Source organism: Lissotriton helveticus, chromosome 3_1 (genome assembly GCF_964261635.1).
Source record: "Lissotriton helveticus chromosome 3_1, aLisHel1.1, whole genome shotgun sequence".
Lineage (NCBI taxonomy): Eukaryota > Metazoa > Chordata > Amphibia > Caudata > Salamandridae > Lissotriton > Lissotriton helveticus.
This window is the reverse complement of record NC_136061.1, coordinates 767,824,667-767,851,785: the sequence shown is the minus strand read 5'-3', so window position 1 is coordinate 767,851,785 and position 27,119 is coordinate 767,824,667. Positions and strand designations below refer to the sequence as shown.

Below are 27,119 nucleotides of genomic sequence, written 5' to 3'. Positions count from 1 at the left end.
CCCCAATGCTCAACTACTTGCTGTCCATGCTACCGCTATCACTAACAACAGACTTCCACAAACAAATCGACAAAGCCATTAACTTGTTCCTATGGGGGGGCAAAAAACCTAGAATAAGTCTAGCAAAACTCAGGCTGAAAAAAGAACAAGGGGGACTGAACCTCACAAACTATAAGGTCTTCCAGTCGGCATGCCTTGCCAAACAAGGGCTACACTGGTTAGCGCCAACACCAGATTATGTGCCAGTATGGCTCGAGCTAGAAAGAAGCATTTTAGGAGGGGCTGACCCAATAATGGCCCTCACGGCAAACAAACACCCAGAAGCCAAAAACTCAATAATACGGAACACAAAAATAGCCCTACTGAGACTAGATAAAGAGCTAGAAGTAGGCATCAGAGGCACCAAATGGGAATCATTATGGTACAACTCCAAAATCACATACAAAGGGAAAACGCTAGGCAGCAAAGAATGGCTAAGCAGAGGCATAACCACACCGGCACAACTAGAGGCAGGAAGCAACCCACTCACCTACAAGATGATCCAACACACAACGGGCCTACCAGATAAGGAATTCTACGAGTTCCTAAGAATCAAAACAGCCATCACCAAGGCAAACCTTTCCAAACACAAACCAACCATCTTACAATACGCACAGAACCTTAACGCGACAGGTCACCAGACAGCGCAGATCTACAAAATAATCACACCACGCACCACCACCCTTAATGACAAAACGATAGCGTTCTGGGAAGAAACCATCCGCAGACCACTGAGTGAGGAAGAGAAGGCCAGACTATGGACATCAGCGTCCAAAAACAAGATCACACCACAGCTAGCACAAACAAAATTCTGGATACTACACAGACTACACTGGACACCGGCGAAACTAGAGAGAGTAGGGGCTACCGACAACAGTGAGTGCTGGAACTGCCACAAAGCAAGGGGAGACCAGGCCCACATGTTATACGAATGCCCCAAAGTCAAAGCGTTCTGGAGCAAGGTATACAACCTAATAGACTCGATTACGGGCTGCCAGATACAAAGAGGGCTTGCAGGGATAATCACCGCTTCCTAGAGCCACAACTCCAATCCAAAGAAATACGAGATCTGGTAGACATGCTCCTAGCGGCAGCTGTTAAAAACATTCTGGGGTACTGGAAGAACTCCAGCAAAGCCACTTTCAAGCGCTGGTTCAACTGGGTGACATTCCTCCGGGCAGCAGACAACATCACCGCCAAACACAAGGCGGCGAACCACACAGCCAAAGAGGACATGTGGGCAGCCCTAGACTAATATCTGAAACGATAACCCCCCCCCCCCCTCTCTCGCTTTCTTCCTTTCTTCTCTCTCTCTTGCTTGCCACCACCGAGCAACACACATGTGAAGCCCAAGAAATACAATGTATACAATGTATATGCGAAACTTTCATATTCAATTCAATAAAAACTTTTGAAAAAAAAGAAAAAAAAAAAGAACTCAATTCCGTGACTGGTTACACACACATATATCTACAGTGATCACATTAAGCACTAGAGGTTTTACAACATAAAAAAGTGCATCTCTGATTAGTTTACCTTGCATTTATTATAGAATTTAGGTGCATGTTATTGTTATTTGATATTACTTAAATGTGAAAAACGTATTTGGTAACCTTATTAAAATCATTCACTACTTTCCTCCCCGTCCCCCAACGCGGCCCAGTCCTTCCACATCCAGGCCTGCTCGACTCCTCTTTGCAGCCTCCTAGCCCTGCGCTGCTTTCCTTTACTGTTCCCATCCATTTCTTTAAACACCCGGCCGCTGTTCCATGCCACTCAGGTCTTTCAGCTTTAATCATTGTGCCGTTTTTAAACTGAAAACCCCGCTAACCAAGCGTCCATAACACATACACTTAGTAAACAAGCCAAATCTGGACTTAAAGAACTACACTCACGGACTTGTGAAAAACACTATCTGCTGGTAGCCGTAAACTAATACTTCCATACGCTGTACATAAATCTAATAAAATAAACAAAGAAATGCTTCCGGTTCCAGAGTCCAGACCCACGACAAAACCAATCTGATAGGTAGTCTTCCAGCAGATTATTGGCTACAGGATTTACAGAGGGCGGAGCTTTTGCCTGATTGACAGCGCAAATGTCAGTCTCAGTTGTGACGTTCTTGCACGTGACCTGACGTCATCATTGCTCCTCTGCTCTGGAAGTTCCTGGTGCGGGATCTGAATCCTGTAATTGGTGCCGGGCAGGTCAGTGCTGGGAGTGTTATGAGATGTGCCCACAAGTTGCTGAAACGCCATACATGCCGACATTTTAGAAGACGAAAGTGGGAGATAAAAATAATCCGGAGAATATACTTCCTCAGAGGCAATTTCAGCGGGAGACAGTCAAAATTAATTATTTTTTTTACTTCAAACGCATGGAGTCTCCTGCCTGAATCGGGTCTTTTTGCATGTATGGAAACTCCCAACTGTAGGTTTTTCCCCGAGCGTTTTGTGTGAACCAGTCACAGATTTGGATTTAAATACACATTCATTCCATCGTGTACATGCTTGTACCGAATCATAGTTTTATCAGACGTGACTGGTGAATAAATTGCTGTCAGTCCCTCTTCTGCATAAAGATTGTGTCCCACATTAATCTCTTGTAGGCGTTAAGGAGCCGGCTTTCATTTCTGAGTAGGTGTGCATCTTTCGTTTAAACTTTAGACTGTGCGTGACCATAGTTCTGAAGTTGTCCTACACCAAAAATACATTTGTTTATGTTAAATAAATAGTTTTTGTTACTTTATCAGATGACGATTTAAAATCTACCTATATACGTGACTGCGGCAGACTGTTAGCACTAGCTAATTCAGATGGAACAGGCATTCCTAAGAATAAAAATACTACATATGCAAAATGTATTACGACATTAAGAGAGTTGTGAAATATTAATCTACAACAATAGAACCTCTTAGTAGGATGATTGCACACGTTAATGATCAAAGTTTGCTACAGTAAAAAATAGAAGCCCAAGATCTGTAAAAAGACATATATTAAGCCGGTATCACAAAAAGCCTAATTGAACATGCACATTATGGTGCACAGTGACAAATTGGAAAGGCTGATTCCTCTGCCGTGAACTATTTCTTCCCATATGTGTAACCCCAATTCTCCAGCAGTGAAGGAAGAGTGATACAGCAACATAATACCTGCAGAATCAGGTTTTGTACCCAGGGCACAAGTCCTAAAAAAAGAAGTGGGGGATCGCTGTCACCGGAAGTGACGTCACGACAGGAAATGACGCCACGAAATGTGGCTTGCACCATCGGGCTTATTGCCTCCCCTCGCTCACCCCTTTAGATGCGATTGCATCTGAGGAGTCCGCGCGTGAGCAGCGTGCTGTGAGCTCTGAGCTCCTCGTCCCAGAGAGGCCAAAGGGGTAAGTCGAGCTGTTTGGCAGGGGGGACGCCGTCCACCCGCGTGGTACCCCGACTTGAGCCCTGATTGTACCTCTAAGATTATAAGGCCAAATGTGACCAAAGTATCTAATCACCCCTGAAGCCAAACGAAAGACACAGCAGGCAGCTTGCTCATTACTCGTCACAGACTTGGGTTAGGAAGAGGATTCAAATTCAAAAATTCTTTATTGTTTTAGTTAGTTAAAACTATAACAATGTGCTATAGATGGGTACACTCGTTTTAAAACCATTGTAAAAAATATATATATATATATATATATTTTTTAAAACATCAATTGATTCACAGTGCATAGGTTACACAGCTCATTTAAGCGTAACAAAATGCAATAAAAATCAGGCCAATATAGTCTGTTTTGTGAAGTACAGTCTCAGTTTATTGGACTTTTTAGCATGTTAATTTGAAACCATAAAAATGAATCAGGACTGTAAGAGGACCATTGTAAAGTATGTGCCCTCCAAACTCCCCTTGGGCCGAACGTAACTCTTTTTTCATAGAGGGTTCAAAATTTCACTAAGTTACAATTGAGCTGTGGATCATTTGGATCAAGGCATATTAATATTGCTGCTCCACAGGTGTGAATGCCACTTATATTAAAATGTTTTTTCATTAACCAAAGGCGATATGATTTTAGGTTAGGGCACACGCAAATAAAATGAATTAGATCCTGCTTCAGTGCTCCACAGTCACTGCATGCTTTATATTGGCAGCTTGGTTGATCAGCAATTGATGGAATTGAGCCAAGACGTAGTGCTAAAAACTTTGTTTTTAAATGCGGGCGTACGTGTGACGTAAATACATTGACGGTTGTAGTTTGGTATATGATTGCAGGACCATCCATGTGTGGATCGCTTACTCAAACTGGATTTGTCCTGCACTAGTGAATGCTTTATGGCCGCTTTCAATTTTGTACCATGTTTTATTGTTATGTATCAACTTTGCACGTGCTGCTGCTGCAGCTGGGCTTGGGAGGAAGTACGGGTTGGAGAGAATACTAGCTTGTAAGCGTTTGTTTTTAAGGCATCTACAGCAGCTGCATCTTTCGCATGCTGGATTTCACTTGGGCAGGAGTTTAGCTTTAATAACTGCTAACAGCGGGGTGAACGATGGCCCTTTCATGTTCCTTGCCATTGAGAAGAAGGCGAATATTAGCCTGTTTCCTTTTTAGGTCTCGCCTAGCGCAGCGCGCATGCGCTGCTCTAAGCAGAGGTCCTCTTGCAATCACAGCAGATTTCTCCAGAATTCCACTAAACTTGTGCGTGTGTTGATTTTTATTTCCCTCACTTTCTTTTGGCCTTTGCGTGTGGCTTTCAGCACGCAATTGGCCAAATGCGGGTGCAGGTCCCACCTTCTCTGTAAATGTTCACCCCACGGCCTTCAGCTGTCAGGAGCGAGCATTGGCACCATCTGCTGTGGATCAGGTTACTGGTTTGGTAAATCTCCTATATTACTTTTGCATTTAACATGAAATTCCTTTTAGCAAGTGCGCACGCGCACCACTCCCGGGCTTGTTTAGGACTTGTGCCCTGGGTACAATCAATGTAACTGCCAACCAGTGACGATACATTTTTGGAAAGTAGTTTCTGCACTTTCTATTTTTGGATTCCTCTATAAATACATTGTAAACATTTTAAAATGTAGGGTAATCCCACCTGCACTTCTACCAATAATAATACAAGTAATACTGCATCTCACGCTTATGCTTTTCACTGACGTCTTTTAATACACCATATATCATAATATATCAAAAATAAAAAATGCTCCCCTACCAATGTCCTAAATTATTCAATATTATACAAGCCACTCGTTCTACATGCAAAAAACTGCAGTATTCACGTAATTACATTGCATATGTTTGGACCCTATGGGCTATGTGCTCACCCAGGCGTGTACAGAAACTAGCTGTACATTTCGGGATTGTACACATTTAAAAAATGCCCTGAGCCTCCTTAGGTCTCCCGGGGTGAACCAACCCCCGAAATTCCCTACTACCTTTACAGGGAAGGCCTTCCACAGAAGGAGGCTAGAGCACCTTCGGGGCTTCTCTGCGCAATGTTTTGTGAAGGGTGTAGCGAGTACATGGAACACACTCGCCAGAGAGCCCTTCTCTCCCGCTCTGCTTTTCGTACTCCGGGTTTCTCAAGATGAAAGTCTTACGGGGGAAGCGCGGAGACGCTTTAGTTCTGTGTTTGGTGCTTGCTGAATGTTTCCTGAGTCTTCCTCCATTTAAATCACTCTGACAGGGTGAAATTGGATAACACAGCGAGTTTAATTCTAAAGTGCCGGACGTCCTGGCTGCCTAGGCATCATGGATCCAACCTCCGGGGACAGAAGTGGCAGAGACCCCGATGACAGAGTCTTTTAGGCGCCTGTTTCCTCTCCGCTATACACCCGGGATCTCTTGATATAGCTTCTCAGAAACACAACTCTACAAAGTGAATTCGACAAATAACTGCATATTGTTCAATAAAATACAAATGCATTTAAAACACCAACCTTGCATCTTAAAAGGTGGACCGAGTCTGAAAGACTGAGGAAGGTGTCAGAGACGCTCCTTTTTGTGGGTTTAATTCCTGCCTGATGCTGAGGCTGCAGTCCAAAGCGTGACACATTTGTTAAATGAACCTTGATTGAATGTGAGTTAAATTTAATTTAATTTGCAGTGTATTGGTTCAATTAAAGTGACTGCCGGAAGAGAAGGGGGCTGCCCATCCCCCATTCTGCCACATATTGGTTCACACGCTCACGTGGCCGCCTCGCAGCATGCAGTTGGTATTGGAAGAGAGGGGCAGATGCTTTCTATGTTCTCCGTGCATTTGTACACTGAGGGGAGCTATTTTAACACAGCTTCACTCAACTGCAAACTGGATGACTTGGACACCAGGAACGTGCAGTTCCACCTACGAGTAGGGTGATCTGGATACCTCAGCAAAACTCGTTCTTCTTTGAAGTCTCTTACATAGTTGCCAACTGGAGGCTTGTCATTTGTGACACCTTCATCCTTTTAGACAACAGCGCTATGTAAACAAGTTTTTTTGAGCACCTACGTAGATGAAAAATTAAACTACACGTCCCAGAATACATTCTGCTGCTGGCTAAAAAGCCCTGACTGGCTGAAAGCGTTGCACTTGTCCAAGGCCAGCTTTAGCATTGGTGCGCCCATCAATCAATTAATGGCAATTTTAAAAGACTACAGTCTATGCTGCTCGGGTGGATGTGACACATGGAGTAGGGATTTGAAGTGTGACACTTCATGTTAAGAGTCCCCGCTCCAAGCACAAATGCAGCAGTGGGTTTCTCAGTACACATGTTTGTTTATGTTTCCTGCTCGTGTTCCAATCTCTGCTCCATCATTGTTAATGTATATATAGTATTCATATTACTTATATGTGCTTGCTACATGGCAAAATACTTATAAGGTTTTAAAGGCGAGACCTATTGGCTATGCCATTGCTTCTATCTTTTGGGTCTCATTATGGTTTCGAAAAGTGAATCGGTTATCCATGAGCACTTCCAGATACTTGTACGTGCCAACCACTTCCATGTCTATATTGCTGATTTGGAATGGTAGATGTTTCAGAGCACGAAGACTTACCATCTTGGCTTTTGTTTTTGAAGTATTGAATTCCATCAGATTTTCTTTAACACATTGCGCCAGTTCATTGATTGCCCTTTGTTGGCCTATTTGTGTTTGGCTTTGTAGCACTATATCAGTTGCATAAGATAGACGAGTGATGGGCAGAATGCCTAGGCGTGGTGGGTGTGAATTCACCTCATCTAGCTTTTGGGAGAGATTGGCCATGAAAAGATCAGGTTTAGGGCCAAAACACACTTGTTTTAAACCGGCATTGTATAGATCTTCCTAGTGAGCTTGTTGCCATCAGCAAATTTGACTTGGATCCAGGTATTCGTGTATAGTAGCTGTATGGCTCTTAATGTTGTTTCCGGGAGTCCCAATTGCACTAGTTTATGCCACAGTAAACTTCTGTTTACTCAGTCAAATGCTGCTTTAAAGTCTTTAAAGCATAGGTATAAGCTATTTTATTGCAGCAGACTCTTATCTGCCGTTAAGCCTAGGGCAAGAAGGTTTGTAGCGGTGCCCTCAACTTAGCGGAATCCCAACTGGTTAAGAGGGATTTTTTTGTTGCTCTCTGACCAGTCTAGCAGATTTTGTTAGAAACAAAGATGCATAGTATTTAGCTTCTGTGTCAAGTAAGGCGATCATTCGATAGTTGGCTGGGTCGGTTCGATCCCCTCCATTATATGCGGATTAATTATTGATCCTCTCCAATTCTCTGGCAGGCTCTTTGAGCTACCCAACTCGTGAAAGAGACAAGACAACGGGACAACCCAAAAGTTAGTGCCTGTTTGTAGATTGCTTGTGGGATCTCATTTGGGCCTGGTGCCCCATCGCGTCTGCCTGCCTGAATCACCTTAGCTGTATGATCTATTGTGTATTGAGGTAAATGCGGGCCGATTGCATCATGGCATTTAGAGTACTTCCTGGAACTTTAGGTTTTCTAACCTTTGTTTGTGGTGGATCTAAATGGAGTTTTTGTCTTTCTGCTTCAACTAGTCTAGCCGGTATAGTCAGGTTTATTGATAGTGGGTAAATCAATGAATTACAGACTTTAGCGAATGGGTGGTTAGATTTTTCCACATCTTCAACCTTTTAACTGATGTGATGAAGAAGGTTGAAGTTATGTATGTTATCCCGGATAGCTCAGTTACACAGGTGTTATTTAGTGCCGGTTTTGATCTTGTGAGGCCATTCACTATTTCCCAAAAAGCTCTTGTGTTTGATCTTTTAACATTGAATAAGATCTTTGACCATACGTTATCTGTTTTGCTTTTTTTGTATTCCCAGATTCGTTTTTTATATTGCCTCTTCAGCTTTTTTATTTGATCCCAAGTATCTTCAGCCACTGTGATTCCCCTTGTCTGTTTGCTTATTCTTATTAGTTCAGTTCATAGATTTATTGCATTTTTCCTCAGATGCTTATCCTGGTCACGTCCAGTAGGGCTGAGATGGTGGATAAGCGAAAATTCAGTAGGGTTGTTAGGAATGTGGTCCAAACCTCTATCAATACACCTTCCTGTGTGCCAGGGGTTGTGATCACTGCCTTTGCCCTTAAGGAGATTTTTGGGAAGGGAATTGCTTGTCCATTTTAGACGTTTTAAGTTAAGCGATGTTACTGATCCTAGTTCTGGTGATACTATTGTCTGTCTATTAAAAGAGTTTGCCAGCACAAGGTTTTGGGCTGAATGATCACTTTCAGTAGTATATTTGATTGAAAATTCCTTTGTGCAAGTAGTGGCAAGGTGATAATTGTGTACTTGCGATTCTCCTATTAACATGACCAGAGAATCTGGATTTCATTAAAGACACGGAGGCTAACATTATGCATTAATCCTCTTTTAAATGCGGCTCTCAAACAGATAAGTTGTCTTTCCTTAAACCTCTTTCTTTGATACTGTTTATAGAATATGCTGTTAAGCCACTCTATATCTTCTAAGCTTGTGTGATTTACATTATATTTGTTATCCCTTGAATACCTTATAGCTTGATACAACTGATTATTCTCTAGTTTGTATTTGCTATGTTTAATTATTCTTGGTTTTGATTCAACCCTTGTCTTTATGTCCGTCGGTTACCTTCGCCGTAAAACCCCTCCCTCAAGACTTCCAATTTATGGTCGTCTTCCCCTTACCTTTCTTCCACCCATCTCCGCTTGTAAAGCATTTTAGTCTTCACCCCCGCGATCCGTTTTAATGTCCTTTTTCCGCGATCCGCGCTGATGCGCGAACCGTTTGAATGCCTTTTTCAGCATTAAAATTGATTAATCTTCTTCACAGCATCGTACGCGGTGGCTCGCACTCGTGACTCTCGCTCCGATGTGAGGAGCGCATACATCACCCCGCATTAGAGGAATGACCCTCGGCAGCGGCGACGCAGCGCGCCCTGCCTCCTAAGGGTCATTCCTTTTTCCTTCCAGGTTAGCCTCCTCGAGCGCGTCGGTTGCTCTCAAGAGCTCTTCCGACCCAACAGTCAGCTGTTTTCCTTCGTTGCGCTGTGTATTTTTGGGATAAATAACACTGCAGTACAAACGGAGCGCTATTGGTTAGTTTTTAGGTCCTGAGATCGTTTTGGCATAAAAAAAAAAATTTAAAAAGGGGAAAGCAAGGCAAGATTTCCTTATGATATATTTAATAACTATTGAAACACTATCTTACTAACATTGGATAGTATATTTATGAATAGCAATTGAAGTATATTTATCAACTATTGAGACACTATTACAACAATAAGTTGTACCATTACCACCCATATATTATTTATTATTTCATTCTCTATATTTTTAGGACATATATTTATATTATGTCTGACATGGAGTCCGACGACGCAGTCGCCAGCTCCCCTACCCACACTAGTGACTCTTTTAAGAATTTTCTTAAAAAAGAGATGAGGTCATGTATGATTGATACCCTCAAAGAAGTCATGTCACACAAAAGAGCACTAACTAATGAAGATGAAACCTCTCATGAACCTCCTTTATCCAAAGCCCTTAAAAAAGTCAAGCACAATATAAGCACTACTGGTGGTACTGTTAACCCCCCTGACATAGGAGGTCCTAGCACCTCACGGAGTATGGGAGCCCTAAGAGCCTCAAAAGGTGTTGGTGCCCCTCGTGGCACAATAAGGTTGGGTGTCCCTAGCGGCACAATTTTGGAAGGTGCCCACAGCGGCGCAACTGGTGATAGTGCTTGTGCTGACTCAGACTCCTACTCTGATGTAGAAGAGATCTGTGATGAACCTTACGACGAGTTCGTATTTGATCTCAATGATAACGACTTAGACGACATGGACCTAAATGCACTTTCTGAGGCGGACTCTTCTCCTTCTTCAAAAGACGCAATTCTCGACCCTCTAGGGGATGAGATGTTCTCTCCTAACAATATCTCCCGCCCTAACAGCTCTAAATGGTCCCCTCACGACCATGTCGCTAAGTTTGTAACCAAATGGCTAAGAATCTCTCTCTCTCTATATATATATATATATATATATATATATATATATATATATATATACACGAAATACCATGCGGTCCGAGTGCCAAAAAACAAAATATTAAGGTTTAATTAAACATCTAAAAATCTTTAAATATATTCAAACATTAGAAATAGTACATAAGCTGAAAGAAAAGGCAGGTTAATCTGGTCAGTCACGCAAGGATGGGACTAGGGAAGGGGGTGATCTCTGTAAATTGGAGATCGGTATAGAGGCAGTAGGAAGGGGGGTGGGGTTAAGCCACACACAAGGGAACTTCAAAATAGAGATAAAAATGAATAATGGGAATGAAGGAATATGAACTTATCTGCTTGGAGCCGCATTTAAAAGAGGAATTATTCTCTTGACATTCCTTCATCTATAAACCTTGTCACTATTATTAAGGGAAATCCTCCCTAATTATCTTTTATTAAAGGGCTTTACCACTTTTTACAAGTTAACATGTCCTATATACCATGTCTGACTTTGACAAGGCTTCTGCCCCTACTCCTAACAAAGACAACAAAGCCATGCAAAAAATCCTTTAGGAATTGAGGTCCTGCATGTTTGAGACCTTAAGTCAGATCATGTCCTCTAAAAGGTCACTCCCTGATGAGGACGAAATCTCAGAAATTCCAAACCTCTACTCTGACAAGATCACTGAATTAAGGGGTAAAAGACTTAAGAAAAGTAAAAACATTGATAAGAGCAATATAGGTGGTCCAAGCACCTTATCAATTCAGGGAGGTCTTAGCACCTCAACTTCTAATGGAGGTCCTCGCACCTCAAACTCCCAAGGTGTCCCTAGCGGCACAACTTATCTGGGTGTCCTTAGCGGCACAACATATCTGAGTATCCCTAGCGGCACAACTTATCTGGGTGTCCGTAGCGGCACAAAACTTCTGGGTGTCCGTAGCGGCACAAAACGTCTGGGTGTCCGTAGCGGCACAAAACATCTGGTTGTCCGTATCGGCACAAAACATCTGGTTGTCCGTAGCGACACAAAACATCTGGTTGTCCGTAGCGGCACAAAACATCTGGGTGTCCCTAGCGGCACAAAATATCATAATGCTCTTTACAATATGGAAGATAAAGAATCTATTGATATAGAATCCTCAGACACACCTGATGATTATGTCCTCGATCTTGATGAAGATGATCAAGAATTTTACAATCCATAAGAGGAACTCCCATCATCCTCTAAGGACATTACCCTTGACCCCTTAGGGGAAGGAATGTTTTCCCCATTAAATCTGAAGCACCCAAGAAGTTCTGAGTGGTTCTCTCAGGAACACCTGTTCAAATTCATTAAAAAATGGACAAGAAACCTCTTAGAAAGGGGCACTGGTAGCATCCTTAGAGCTGAATATTCTAGACCTTCTACTGAGGATAAAAGCTGCTACACCCCCAATTCGGACCCTGAATTCATTAGGGGCCAGATGTAGGTAAATCATATTTATCGACTCTTAAATACCGAATTTTACCGATTCAGTATTTAAGAGTCGGTAAATATGAAGGGGGGAGATGTAGGAATTTCCAGATGTTGAAATACCGAATAGTGAAAATTCGGTATTTACCGATTCGTTAAATACCGAATCGGTATCCCCTATTGATTCCTATAGGCTGTGAAGCCCATAGGAATCAATGGGAAATACCGATTCGGTAATTACCGAATCGGTAAATACCGAATTTTGCAAAGGTGCCGGGGGTGTCACTTTGACACCCTCTGGCACCCCAAAAATAGGCATGTGTGCCATGTGGCACACAGACATGCCCTAAGAGCATGTCTGTCTGTCACATGGCTAGGTGTGCATGCACACATGTGCATGCACACCTGAATTCGGTATTTTAACACCCAATTGGATTGTGTGGTAAAATACCGAATTTGTAGGGCCTTTGGGACTCAGAAGAGTCCCACCTACATCTGGGATTTACCGAATCGGTAAAAAATACCGATTCGGTATTTTACAGAATTGGTAAATTTACCGAATCTGTAAAATATTGCCCCTACATACCAATTCTTGAATACCGCTCGGTAACGGCCGAAAATACTGATTTTCGCCCGTTACCGACCGACCTACATCTGGCCCTAAATTGTTATTCAAACTTGGACGAGATCCAAGAAAAGGGAAGGAAAAATCCCTGAAAGAGTGCCAAGACCGCCTTATCGACATACTTGGACCATTAGCCAGAATCCTAGATTCCGCAGAAGACAGCCACATCAATGGCACCCCTCTCAACACCAATTTCATCAGAGGATGGAGCCAGAGAGCATTAATTCTACTGGGTAATGCCAACGCTAGCATTAATGCAAAAAGTCAAAGAGTCGTTTTAACTAAAATAAATCTAAAACTAACTGACATGGCGGATAAAGAACCCTCGCAAAACCCAAAAGGTTTACTCTTTAGAGAAGACCTCATTAAATTCTACCCCCAGAGAATTAGATGCCAACGCATCAGAGGATTTCGATCCCATGGAACCTTCATCTCAAACAACCCTGCAAGTGAGAACTCTCTCCCCTCTCCCTTCTTCTTTCCCCCAAAAAGTGGGTGGCATTCTCAAATACTTCCGTCACAATTGGAGATTGATCACTCAAGATCCTTGGTTCTTAAACACTGTCAATGGGTGTATGATAGATTTGACTCACATACCATAACACACTTCTTTCCCAAGAGACATGCCTCTCTCTCCAAGACCAATAAAAAATAATAGAGAAGGAGATCTCCTCTATGCTTCAGAAGGGAGACATAATAGAGGTCCCATTAGAAACTTTAAGATTTATAGGCACACTCTTTCTTGTAAAAAAGAAAGACAAAGGTTGGAGACCTGTCATAAACTTAAGAGAACTAAACAAATATTTGGTTTACAGACAATTCAAGAAGTTGGGCATCCATCTCTTTAGGGATTTTTGGGAAGGGAATTGCTTGTCCATTTTAGACGTTTTAAGTTAAGCGATGTTACTGATCCTAGTTCAGGTGACACTATTGTCTGTCTAGTGAAAGAGTTTGCCAGCACAAGGTTTTCGGCTGAATGATCACTTTCAGTAGTATATTTGATTGAAAATTCCTTTGTGCAAGTAGTGGCAAGGTGATAATTGTGTAATCTATGATAGATTGGGCATTAGGGCCGTGGTAGGTGCACGTCGGGGGGATAGTCTTGCTCAGATCTTCCATTCAGTACCCCCAGCCCTCGATGTTCTAGGTCTACTACCAGTTGCTGGCCATTTACATCTTGCTGTCTGTTCACGGGACGATCTTGGAGTTGCACTCCCATATTGTATTTGCTGTTACTATATCATCATCTTCGTCCGGTGTGTGCATTAGATTCGAAATAAAATCACCGATTACTATTATTTCCAAAGCTGGATGCTCAGACCTTATTTCTTCTATAGCCCCTTAATAAATTCATATTTAAGATTTTTTTAGTTTCATGCATCAGATGAGCATTCACATTAAAGAGGATAAAGGTGCTTGCCATATTATTGGATCCCAAGTCCATTTTTATTACTTGCATGTCTGCTGTGGTAGTGGGCATTTAGATGTAAGCAGTGTTTAATGCAGTGGAGATGTAGATGGCCAGACCACCCTTTGGTCTGCCACATCACTGAGGTCTTATGGCTTTTACTAAGTGAAGAATGTATTCTGCAACCTGTATTGGGGATGTCAGCCATGTTTCTTGGAAGGCTATTGTTTCCTACTTCTTCCAGCAGCCTGGAAATGAATGATCCCACAGTTCTTGTTTTGCACCTGCTATATTCCATGATAAAAGGCTTAGTGACAAGCACTGTGCTGGTGTCTTTTTTTATTTTATGTTATACATGTCTTACGCCCTTTCTGGCTCCATCCGTTTCTTGGTGTGTTTTCTTTTGTGGCTTTGGCTTTAACTCATTCATGCCCTGCTTACCTTTAGCTCTTTGTAAAACACAGTAAACTCGGCTTGCCCCGGAATCATCCGGCTATATTTTTTGCCGGTGAAGCAATGGTGAAGGGTAACATTTTCTTTTAGGAGCTGAAAGGTTGATACCCCATGCTTCGAACTGGGGTGTGGCAGTTAATATCAATGAGGCGATCTCTGCTGTCCTCCAGGTTGAGAGAGTTGTTTAATTTTGGTTATGTATTCCTTGATTGATGAACTCAATAGCTAGCAGGTCTGGTGAGGACAGGTGATTTAGTGCTGGCATGGTTCCAAATAGATTTAAAATGTTTCCTCTGTTCAGGTAGTCATGTATTGGGGTGTTAGCAGGATCTGGTTAGACTGGATCCTTTGATACTCATTGTCTCTAATGTGAGATGAATTAGACCACTAGGGAGTGGGGACTTCATGTTGGTGTGTCTAATCATTGCCCTTTGGGCTGCTGCTGCTTATATTGACACTTATCAGTATTGTCTCAAAGTGTTCTTTGTTTGATTGGTGACACCTCTGTAACACAACCTCCCGTTATTCTCTGGATGAGTTGATGTTTTTATCTGATAGTGAGGGAGCCATTGTCATTTTTTTGTATTTCACTTGGTCTTCCTTTCTTTGCTCATTTGTTTGATGCCAGGGTTTTTGCTGCGCGAGATGTGGAATATTTGTGTTTTCTTTATTTAGGTTTACCTTGCTCTCAGTTGACCGTTCCATATCTTCCATAGGATTTTTGCGTTATACCCATCCTAGGTCCTCTGATAAGGCACTTCTCTTTGGTTTTGGTTGGGTCGTGTGTTATCTTTGGATCTCCTACTGAAGTATCTGACAGATCTGAAGTAATGAGAAGCTCATTGGAGTTTGTAGAGTCTTCCTTTAATTCTTGGTGTGTTACTGATATAATTGAATTTTGTATTTTGTTTTTGAAGTAAAAGATAGGAAAACGTCTGGTCACCTGTTGCGCTGCCCTGTTGATGGCCAGTTGGCTCTTTCTAGGCTTCCTGGCTTGCTTCCTCTGCCTTTCCTTTGAGAAAGGAGAGGTATGTTAACTTGATCATTTTGGGCATTTACTTGCTATAGGGCAAAATGTTGATTTATGGCCACTATGGAATTTGCTAATGAGGCTGGTAGTACTCTGGTAGCAGCTGTAATCATCTGAGTTATTTCGGCACATGTTGAATACTTGGCTTGGGCTCGATTTATATCAACTGAGGAATAGATGGTGGAAATGGAAATTCTCCAGTACCATTCTTTGCTAAAACGTACAATGGTTCCATTGTTTGGGGCTCGTTTTGACGACTGGGGATGATCTGTTTATAGCCCAAGGTGATCTGATGCATGCCGCCATGTTATGTTTCGCTGGGATTTTGTTAGGCCACGCACCTTCTTGCAGTATGGACTGTAGGATTGTTGTAACTTCACTGAGTTTATCAACTATTGGTCCACACCTGCAATTGGATGCTGGCATCTGAATTAATATGCTATTATTCTTTATTATTAATTTCATCAGTGTATCAAGTTTTTAATTTATACCTTAAATATATGCAGCTATGATATTTGTGAGAAGTTGGCCTGATGTGCAGTGCTCACTATTCTAGTGATCACTATATATCAGTCCAAACAACCCTTATTGATGATTGGTTGTAAGTCAACCTTATAGACCAGCTATCCTAGTAGCATGGATACGAGCAGTCTAAGGCTAAGACTCTAGAGGGCGTGTTAAGCCAGCTGTTTTACCATCACATTACCCCTTGAACACCCAGTGAAAGGGCACCACACAAGTGTTATGAAAATAAACAGTGTATTTATTAGAATCACAACAACCCTGTACTCTTTATGAGGACAGGGTGCTAGGCACACAACAAAAACTCTTACGAAAATACTTAAGTTAGCACGTTATACACAAATGCCCGAGGGGCACGAAAAACCATATACTTTAAAAGTGGAATGCGAATTACTAGCAGGTAAGTAACAGTTCTAATAGGCTTTGGAATCGCTAGGACTGGACTAGGGAATCGTTAGATTACTACTAGGAGGCCCAGGGGACTCGGGTGCAGAGTGTGCACTCTCACGCGGGATGCGGGACAAAGTCTATGGGAGCTAGTAAATGCAAAGTTAGTGTTCACGGGCGAACCCGACCTGGTAGGAAGAAAACGACAGTGGATCCTGACCCTAGGATAGTGAGGCTATGCTGGGACACCGAAGTGCCGAAGTTACCTAGCCCAGGGGCTGCAGCTGCATAGGTCTGAAAAGACGTCGGGGATCTCGTTGCCGGACCAGGAGCCTGGAAGGAAGAAGTTGCTGGCAGGCGACCAGTGAAGAAAAGTTCGATGGATTCAAGCCTGGATCAAGGAAGAAGAAAACCTGAAAGCAGAGGGGACCAAGTTCTTGAATCACTAGCCAGTGATTAAGTGGGCACCAGGATGGCACCGGGCGAAGTCACCGCAGTCAGGTGAGTGGGCGCTGCTGGGCTCTGCAGTCTCTCGGACCAGGAGGCGTTGTCGGCGACCAGGATGGAGGTGCGAGCTGTCCCACGAAGGTTCTTGCTGTCGACGTCGCTGGACCCAGGGTTGGGCAACAAGTCTTGGCAAATGCAAGGCCCACGCGGTGGGCCTAAAATGGCGTCTTGAGTGGACCAGGAGGGTCCAGGGTACTTCTCCGATGGAGGGAAGCAAGGGCCAGTCTGGAGCAACCAGACCAGCAGCAGAAATGTCGTCGGGCGTCGTCAGGAAGGCCACAAGCCAGCGGGCTAGTAGCCAAACAACGCGGTGAGCAGCAAAAAGCAGAAGGGCCCCACGCAGATCGTGGAGACGCTGGGGGGCTGCTCTTCGGTGCTGGAGCTGCTCAGGGTGGGGGCTTCTCGGACCCCAAAGCACTCACCAGGAATTCACTCGGCGGGCTTGTTGTTCAGAAGTCGTGCAGTCTTGAAGATGGCCGGTCCCTCGAGGTCTCGTCACACCCACGAATCTCAGCGTGACTGATGATGTAGGTAGAGGTCAGAGGTGCCAGGGAAGCCGGTTCTCGTCGAGCTGGGCAGTCGGATTCCGGAGGAAGGACTTGCAGCAGACCGCAGTGTTCTGTAGATGGTGCCTGCGGATGCAGGGTGACTACTCCTTAGTCACAAGGGAGAAATCTTAGGAAGAAGTCTTGAGTTCCTTTCGCAGAAAGTAGTTTCAGGATTCAAAGATGATCTGATTTGGAAGGGGGCCAGTCTCTACCTTTATCCTGTAAAAAGGGGCTGGCACGCGACTAAGTCCTGCCCTATGGGTGGGACTAGGAGGGGGGTGGTTACACCCACTTCCTTGGCGGGCTTTTCCCCAGCACAGGGTCTGGAGTGACCCTGGAACTGGTTCCAGCCAGCCTATGCACAGTGAGCACCGGGGTGCCACGTGCAGTCACCTTCCTCTAAAGCCCTGCCTACCTACAATACACAAAACCCTGTCTGGGACGGTGCTGGCACCGCCCCTGGCAGGAAACCCTTTGTCCTTATCTCCTGCTCTGGGAGGACTCCCAGCAGCAGGAGGGCAGACTTGTGTCTCGGTGGCAGCATCCATTTTGTGGAGCTGAGGCTCTGTTTGACTTTAACCGGGTTATAGGTTACATGCATGTCGTGTCCCTCTAGAAGGGTGGAATGCTAACCCCGTCGCCAGAATTGGCGAGGGGTTAGTATTCCAATTCGTATGACACCTTACTCGACATGTTTTGATAAAGCGATACCAGAGTTGGCACATAACCGCGAGGATTATAATGCACTTAAGAGTATATGGTATGCGATATCATGGAAACGGCTAAGGGATAGATCCCGAAAGCCGCAGACAGGCTCAGCTCATGCCAGAGCACCATCTCACACGATTCCAAGCACTCTGCCTTCAGGATTGTTAAGGCCTGCCATAGGAGTGACTGATAGGAGATCTGTGTGTCCATTTTAGGGTTAGATATAGGTATACTATATCTAAAGCAAAGGGTGATTACACCACCTTGCCCCAGCTGTCGTGCAGCCAGTTGTGTCAGATTTGGATGGCCAGCCAGGGGTGGCATAATACATGCTGCAGCCCCTGGTAGGCCCTGGGTACACCTATGCCCTGGGTACCTAAGGTACACTGTACAGGGACTGATAAGGTGGCTCAGTATCCAATTTAGATATGTACCTAAGGTACATGGAATCCATTTTACAGAGAGAGCAGTAGGCCTGGGGTCCTGAATAGCAGGGCCCCAGGTCAACTAAGTCAGAAAACCAGCAAAACACCAGGCAAAAAGTTGGGGGCAACCATAGTCAGGGCTCTACCTTCCTACATAACCCCCCCCCCAAACGAAAGGAGATAAGGCTAGCCTTGCCAGGTAAGCCTATATTGCCTGAGTGGCCATATAAGGAAGTACCAGCACTGGCATGGTTACCCCCTATCTCATGGTCCACTAGGCAATCCCTCACCCTAAGGGTATCTGAGGGTCTCCACCATAGGGAATCTCTACCTGTGGTGTGTTTTGTCAAAGAAAAAGGCTGGTGCTGAAATGGAGTACTGAAGTGAGGCTCCACTAATTGTGGGCTCAGCTTCCTCCAATCATTTTCCACCATAGAGGCCTTTCTTTCCAAGACTGAGTTGTTTTGGGCTCTCAGGGTCAACCTCTGGCTACCTACAGCTGGAGGTTGGGTCCCTCTGTTTGGCTTACTGGAGGGACAGGTCAGGTCTGGGGCCCTCAGGTCCCAAGTGTGGCTGTGCCCAACAGTGTCCATCTGTGGGAGGTCCCTAACTAATTTTAAGGGGGATCCCTCAGGAGTGTGTTTTATTTTCACTTGGCTAGGACTACTAGCTTCAGTGCCCTTAATCTGCTGATTGGGAAATTCTTTTGGACAGGGGGCCCCTTGGGGTCCACCACTGGCCTCCCTGACCTCCACAGCCCTGGGCTGACTGAGGCAGGGTAGAGAGGGGCAGGTTACCTGCTCCAGACTGGGTCCCACCTTGGAAGGGTCCACTGACATCAGGGGTTCTGCCAGGCTAGGCCTGACTACCTCTGTGGCAGTTTCTTCACAAGGGGTCAGATCAGTTCCCTGAGGAGGCTGATCTTTTCCTAAAGTCTGGTGGGAGGGAGATTTCTCTTCCTCCTCAATGCTCTCTGTCTGAGTGGAGTGATCCATAGTTTCAGGCTTCACAACACTATCATCTGTCTGAGTTTGAGCTGTGGCCATCACAACTCTCCCAACCTCTTCAGGAGGGGGCTCAGTTTGGGTGTGGGCTGTTACCATTACAGCCTTGACAACCTGTTCTGGGAAGGAAGTTGTCTGAGATTGGGTCGTGACTGGCACAACCCTCCTGACCTGTTCAGGGAGGACATCTTGGACTGGGGCTGTGGCTATCACTGCCCCACTAACCTTACCATGGGTGTTTACCATTTTAGAATGGGTTTCTTGCTCAACTTCAGCCCAGGCTGAGAGCTCTAAATCATTCCCCAGTAGGCAATCTACAGGCAAGTTTGGTGACACTGCCACTCTCTTGTGGCCAGTGACACCTCCCCAGCTGAGATTGACCACTGCCATGGGATGATCTCTCTGTACTCCATCAATATTGGTCACCTGGTATGTGGCACCAGGTAAAAGTTGCCTTGAGGGGACTAGACTCTCAGTCACCATAGTGATGCTAGCCCCTGTATCTCTATAGGCCTCAACTTTTATACCATTGATGAGGGGCTCCTGTCTGTACTTGCCCAAAGTGTTGGGACAAGTTGTGAAGTTGGCAAACCCCATGCCAGTCTCACAGACAAGAGTATCTAAGTTTGGGGACCTGGTTAGGCCAGAGTCCCCAGGAACTCCCAAAGTAAATGCACCCAAATTCTTGGGGGCACTCCCACCACCTGGGGGATTACTACTAGTAGTAACAGGAGGTTTGGGAATGTTACTTGGGGGTATGTTTTCCTTATTGTTATTCTTTGGGCAACTGCTGTCAGTTTTTAAATGACCCACCTGTTTACAGGGATAACAATAAGGTTTCTTCTGGTTGTTGGAAGGATTCTGGGACCCACCCCCCTCAGAGGATTTTTGGGGCCCTGATGTGGTTTGATCTGTAGATTTATTCCCACCCTTCTCTTGAGGCTTGGTTGATTCCTTTTTCTGGTCACCACCTTGGTTCTTGGGCCTAATCCTGGTTCTGACCCATTTGTCTGCCCTCTTACCCAATTCTTGTGGAGAGGTCAGATCAGAGTCTACCAGGTGCTGGTGTAATAACTGGTTCTGACAATTATTTAAGACTTGCTCTCTCATAATTAGATTATACAATCCCTTGAAATCAGTAACCTTACTACCCAGTAGCCAGCCTTCCAAAGCCTTAGTGGCACAATCAACAAAGTCTGACCAGTCCTGAGACTGAGTTTTCTGGGTGTCTCTGAACAGCAACCTGTACTGCTCAGTGGTTAAACCAAACCCATCAACCAGTGCATTTTTCAGGACCTGGTAATTGTTAGCATCCTCAACTCTAGTAGTGAGGAGCTTATCTCTACCTTTACCATCAAAGGAGAGCCACAGTATAGCTGCCCACTGACTCTGGGGAATGCCCTGCACAGTGCAGGCCCTCTCCAGAGCAGCCATCCATTTCTGGATGTTATCCCCTTGCTTAAAGGGGGGCACTATTTTAGTCAGGTGTTTAGTATCTAAACCCTTCTCTCTATCTCTTGGGAGATTGCTGCCACCAGTGGGAGCTAACCCACACATCTGCTGCTCTCTAGCAAAGGCAAGCTTCTCTTTGGCCAGGGCAAGTTCTTCCCTTTCAATCCTCAGTTTAGCTTGTCTCATCCTTGCTTCATGCTCTCTTCTCTGAGGGGAAGTCAATCTCCTCTGGGGAGAGTTCCTTCTCCCCTGAGAAGAGGCATTAGAGTGCAGAGATCTAATGGAGTCCCTAGAAGGAGATCTATCTCTCCTAACTCCAAGGTTAGGCCTCATTAGGGTCAGTACTGGGGGTCCCCCAGATCCTTCCCCAAGTAGGTCTAAGTTGGCCCTAGTTAGCCTTCTGACTACCTCAAGACCTTTGTCTACCTCATCCCCAGAGAGTTCCCCCTGATCCTCCTCCTCAACTGCAGTAGCAATGTTGGGGAGATCTGGATCCTCAGAGGTTCCTTCTAAGGCTGGCATGTTCTCATGTAACTGAGAAAGCTTTCTGGCATCATATGTCTCTAAGAGACCTATCAGAAAGGGAATGGTGGGGTTAGACCCCTGCTTCAGTTTCCTGGAGGTACAGACTTGTCTCATCTCCTGGAAACTGAGAGCTGCATATCTTGAAGTGACCTGTGGAGGGTCAACACTGACCAGGGGAGTCTCAGTAGATTCTCCCTGGGTAGACATGCTTTTCTAGTGAGGTGTAAGTGGTGCACTTACCTACACTATATGTTTGCCTACTGATCCCTTGCTAGAGTTGTAGTTTAGGGTGTGCTAGGCCCTAGGAGCTACAACAGCTGGTTCAGTAGAACTCAGAGTATTCTAAGCTAAGTTATATGTACCTTTAGTACTTATGTGATCTTTCACAAGATATTCTTAGGTCATGTGTGGTAAAACAACAGCAAGCTCAAATCCCAACCGCTGCTCACCAATGTGAGAAGTTGGCCTGATGTGCAGTGCTCACTATTCTAGTGATCACTATATATCAGTCCAAACAACCCTTATTGATGATTGGTTGTAAGTCAACCTTATAGACCAGCTATCCTAGTAGCATGGATACGAGCAGTCTAAGGCTAAGACTCTAGAGGGCGTGTTAAGCCAGCTGTTTTACCATCACATTACCCCTTGAACACCCAGTGAAAGGGCACCACACAAGTGTTATGAAAATAAACAGTGTATTTATTAGAATCACAACAACCCTGTACTCTTTATGAGGACAGGGTGCTAGGCACACAACAAAAACTCTTACGAAAATACTTAAGTTAGCACGTTATACACAAATGCCCGAGGGGCACGAAAAACCATATACTTTAAAAGTGGAATGCGAATTACTAGCAGGTAAGTAACAGTTCTAATAGGCTTTGGAATCGCTAGGACTGGACTAGGGAATCGTTAGATTACTACTAGGAGGCCCAGGGGACTCGGGTGCAGAGTGTGCACTCTCACGCGGGATGCGGGACAAAGTCTATGGGAGCTAGTAAATGCAAAGTTAGTGTTCACGGGCGAACCCGACCTGGTAGGAAGAAAACGACAGTGGATCCTGACCCTAGGATAGTGAGGCTATGCTGGGACACCGAAGTGCCGAAGTTACCTAGCCCAGGGGCTGCAGCTGCATAGGTCTGAAAAGACGTCGGGGATCTCGTTGCCGGACCAGGAGCCTGGAAGGAAGAAGTTGCTGGCAGGCGACCAGTGAAGAAAAGTTCGATGGATCCAAGCCTGGATCAAGGAAGAAGAAAACCTGAAAGCAGAGGGGACCAAGTTCTTGAATCACTAGCCAGTGATTAAGTGGGCACCAGGATGGCACCGGGCGAAGTCACCGCAGTCAGGTGAGTGGGCGCTGCTGGGCTCTGCAGTCTCTCGGACCAGGAGGCGTTGTCGGCGACCAGGATGGAGGTGCGAGCTGTCCCACGAAGGTTCTTGCTGTCGACGTCGCTGGACCCAGGGTTGGGCAACAAGTCTTGGCAAATGCAAGGCCCACGCGGTGGACCTAAAATGGCGTCTTGAGTGGACCAGGAGGGTCCAGGGTACTTCTCCGATGGAGGGAAGCAAGGGCCAGTCTGGAGCAACCAGACCAGCAGCAGAAATGTCGTCGGGCGTCGTCAGGAAGGCCACAAGCCAGCGGGCTAGTAGCCAAACAACGCGGTGAGCAGCAAAAAGCAGAAGGGCCCCACGCAGATCGTGGAGACGCTGGGGGGCTGCTCTTCGGTGCTGGAGCTGCTCAGGGTGGGGGCTTCTCGGACCCCAAAGCACTCACCAGGAATTCACTCGGCGGGCTTGTTGTTCAGAAGTCGTGCAGTCTTGAAGATGGCCGGTCCCTCGAGGTCTCGTCACACCCACGAATCTCAGCGTGACTGATGATGTAGGTAGAGGTCAGAGGTGCCAGGGAAGCCGGTTCTCGTCGAGCTGGGCAGTCGGATTCCGGAGGAAGGACTTGCAGCAGACCGCAGTGTTCTGTAGATGGTGCCTGCGGATGCAGGGTGACTACTCCTTAGTCACAAGGGAGAAATCTTAGGAAGAAGTCTTGAGTTCCTTTCGCAGAAAGTAGTTTCAGGATTCAAAGATGATCTGATTTGGAAGGGGGCCAGTCTCTACCTTTATCTTGTAAAAAGGGGCTGGCACGCGACTAAGTCCTGCCCTATGGGTGGGACTAGGAGGGGGGTGGTTACACCCACTTCCTTGGCGGGCTTTTCCCCAGCACAGGGTCTGGAGTGACCCTGGAACTGGTTCCAGCCAGCCTATGCACAGTGAGCACCGGGGTGCCACGTGCAGTCACCTTCCTCTAAAGCCCTGCCTACCTACAATACACAAAACCCTGTCTGGGACGGTGCTGGCACCGCCCCTGGCAGGAAACCCTTTGTCCTTATCTCCTGCTCTGGGAGGACTCCCAGCAGCAGGAGGGCAGACTTGTGTCTCGGTGGCAGCATCCATTTTGTGGAGCTGAGGCTCTGTTTGACTTTAACCGGGTTATAGGTTACATGCATGTCGTGTCCCTCTAGAAGGGTGGAATGCTAACCCCGTCGCCAGAATTGGCGAGGGGTTAGTATTCCAATTCGTATGACACCTTACTCGACATGTTTTGATAAAGCGATACCAGAGTTGGCACATAACCGCGAGGATTATAATGCACTTAAGAGTATATGGTATGCGATATCATGGAAACGGCTAAGGGATAGATCCCGAAAGCCGCAGACAGGCTCAGCTCATGCCAGAGCACCATCTCACACGATTCCAAGCACTCTGCCTTCAGGATTGTTAAGGCCTGCCATAGGAGTGACTGATAGGAGATCTGTGTGTCCATTTTAGGGTTAGATATAGGTATACTATATCTAAAGCAAAGGGTGATTACACCACCTTGCCCCAGCTGTCGTGCAGCCAGTTGTGTCAGATTTGGATGGCCAGCCAGGGGTGGCATAATACATGCTGCAGCCCCTGGTAGGCCCTGGGTACACCTATGCCCTGGGTACCTAAGGTACACTGTACAGGGACTGATAAGGTGGCTCAGTATCCAATTTAGATATGTACCTAAGGTACATGGAATCCATTTTACAGAGAGAGCAGTAGGCCTGGGGTCCTGAATAGCAGGGCCCCAGGTCAACTAAGTCAGAAAACCAGCAAAACACCAGGCAAAAAGTTGGGGGCAACCATAGTCAGGGCTCTACCTTCCTACAATATTCATCAGGTTAATCTGAATATCAAGTTTGTCTGACAGCATAGTTAACATGCTGATTGAAATTTGCAAAGTATTTGTTAGCGTGAGATGTAGATTTGCCAGCTCATCCGTTCTTATGTTAGGTTTATCCTCTTGCCCCTTTAGCTGGGATATAGAAGATGGTTCCCTGGGGTTGCAGCTATTTGTTAGACTTTCACTACTATGCTCTGAGATTAATTTACTTTGATGTTCATCATGTACTTGAATTTTATTTACTGGCTAATTGTCGTCGCTGCTTAGGCACTCTGAGGTGCTAAATATTTCAGTCCCTGTTTGCTGTAGTGTTTCCAGTTGGCCTGTCAGCTCTTCTGTTCTTAAATTAGGGTCATCCTCCAGGCCCTTTGGCTGGAATATAAGAGCAGATTCCCTGGGATTGCTACTATTTCTAAAATTGTCACTGCTGTGTGCTGAGATTAATTTACTTTGATATTCATCCTGGGTCTGAATTTTATTTGCTAGCTTGATGTCATCGCTGCTTAGGCATTCTGAGGAGCTCGGCATTTCAATTACTGTTGCTGCTGAGTATTCCGTTGGCTTGTCAACTGAGTAATAGCTGGAGTGCAGTCAGGGAGCTTTGTGATGGTTTCCATTGCCTTGACTAAATCTGTATTGTTTGTAATTGAGAGTGAATTAAAGTCCTGTGGGTTTTCTGTGTTATTAGTTGCCTTCTGAGTGCTGTCATGCATTTTTTCCTGTCTTGGGGTGGAGTGGACTACATTGCTGATGTGCACTTTGGGCGTAAGCTGTTATCTTGTTCTTTTCTGAGCGATTTGTTTTTACATCGTCCTGCTCAGTACCAGTTACCTTCAACTTTAGATTAGTAGTGTACTTTGGATCCTTTACTAGTGCTGCTGGGCACTAAACTGCACTATGAATTACAACTTCCTCCATAGAGGTGATCTACTTTTCGGGCGTTACTGGTTTAGGGAGACCTACTATTTTGTCCGCTGTGGCATAGATGGCCTCCGTTGGATCTTCTAAAAATGTAAAGTTTCTGCTGGGGTTATTTCATAAAAAAACTGAAGGTATGGGTGATGCCAATATTGCGCCAGGACTTTTGCCGTGGATTTGTTGTACTGCGCAATGGTTTGCTTCGCCTTTTGGCATTTGCTTAGGCCTAGGATTGTTTTGTGCCAGATGCTTCCTAATACTCCCCGATCTCATGCTATAGTGTTTGCACTGTCTTGTTGGGCTGGTCAGGTTGGGGACCTTAATTGCGACACTCACTCTGATTTCCTTTCTGTTATTTGTTGTTATGGTTGCAGCTTAGTGGGTACTGCTTGGTATTTTAATTGGTATTTTGTATGATCTTATTTAGACCCCAGTTGGTAAAGGTAGTCTAAGCAGGGCAAGAGTCAAAGAAACGCTTGTCATACTCTACACCTGGACTCCTCGTAAGAATTTTGCAGCAAATAACGATAACGGTATGTAAAGAAGCGAATAAGCCGATAGCGATGATGAAACTGAGATTTATTTATAGTGCTAAAGTAATAGCCCACTGCTGAGGAATAGCGCAGCACGTCCAACACAGCAAGCTTCCAACCGTTTAATGCCCCACATACTATATGACAAAGCAGATGACCTAGCAAACATTCCATAAAACGTTTCCTATGACATACCTCATGTCCCATACAGCATGTTCCGCTTTCATTTTTTTATATAAAACATTAAAAGATGAAGCATAAAATTGCAAGCAAAAATAATGACTAATATTTAAAATTAATATTATACCTTGCAAAAGCAAGCATAGAGACAAACTATACCTTCTGTACAAGCAGGTACTTAAAAATAGGTTTGCATAACTATAACTCTAAAATGAAATCTTCTTACATCCTAGGTAATCTACCACCCTTATCCGGAAAGTAACATTTAAAGTTTCATCACTCCCCACAGATGTGGATGCCTTGGAAATAGTCAAATTAGTAGTGAACCCTTCTGTAACAAGAAGGAGCACTGCATGATGTTTCAGCATCGGACTAATGCGTGGTCAGTTCTTTACGTTCAGACGTCTGAGAATTTTCTTAATCAGAACCAGAAACACCCTCCTGATCCATATTAGAACCAATCATACCTGGAAGAAGTACCTCCAATGCGGATTTTTTCTGCTGAACTTGCTTATTACCAATGTTCTCAGTGACTAAATCCATAAACGAATTGTCTCTAGCCTCTTCCTCAAACATTTTTTTCTTCCTCTAGCTTAAGCACCACCATTGAAGTCTTGTTCCGCCAACCCTCTTTATCTCAGTAACACTGCACTACCTGCGAGTTGTAGCATGGTAACTACACAATTTCTCTGTCAAAAGGTGAACACATCCTTTCAATTTTAATGAGCCGCCTGAATACCTCCTTTGATAATTCTGT

At 44.9% G+C, this 27,119-nt stretch overlaps 1 protein-coding gene across 4 annotated transcripts in view; it reads left to right on the top strand.

Annotated features, from left to right (window-relative positions):
- AKIP1 (A-kinase interacting protein 1) overlaps window positions 1-27,119 on the top strand; it is a 202,340-nt gene that overhangs the window by 97,592 nt on the left and 77,629 nt on the right. The window contains exon 1 of one of the 4 annotated variants that reach the window (XM_078683755.1): window positions 2,181-2,246. The exons of the other annotated variants lie outside the window; for them this stretch is intronic. The gene's annotated coding sequence lies outside the window, so the exon portion shown is untranslated. Of the gene's footprint in view, window positions 1-2,180; window positions 2,247-27,119 lie in introns of those variants that run through there. 4 annotated transcript variants of the gene reach the window in all.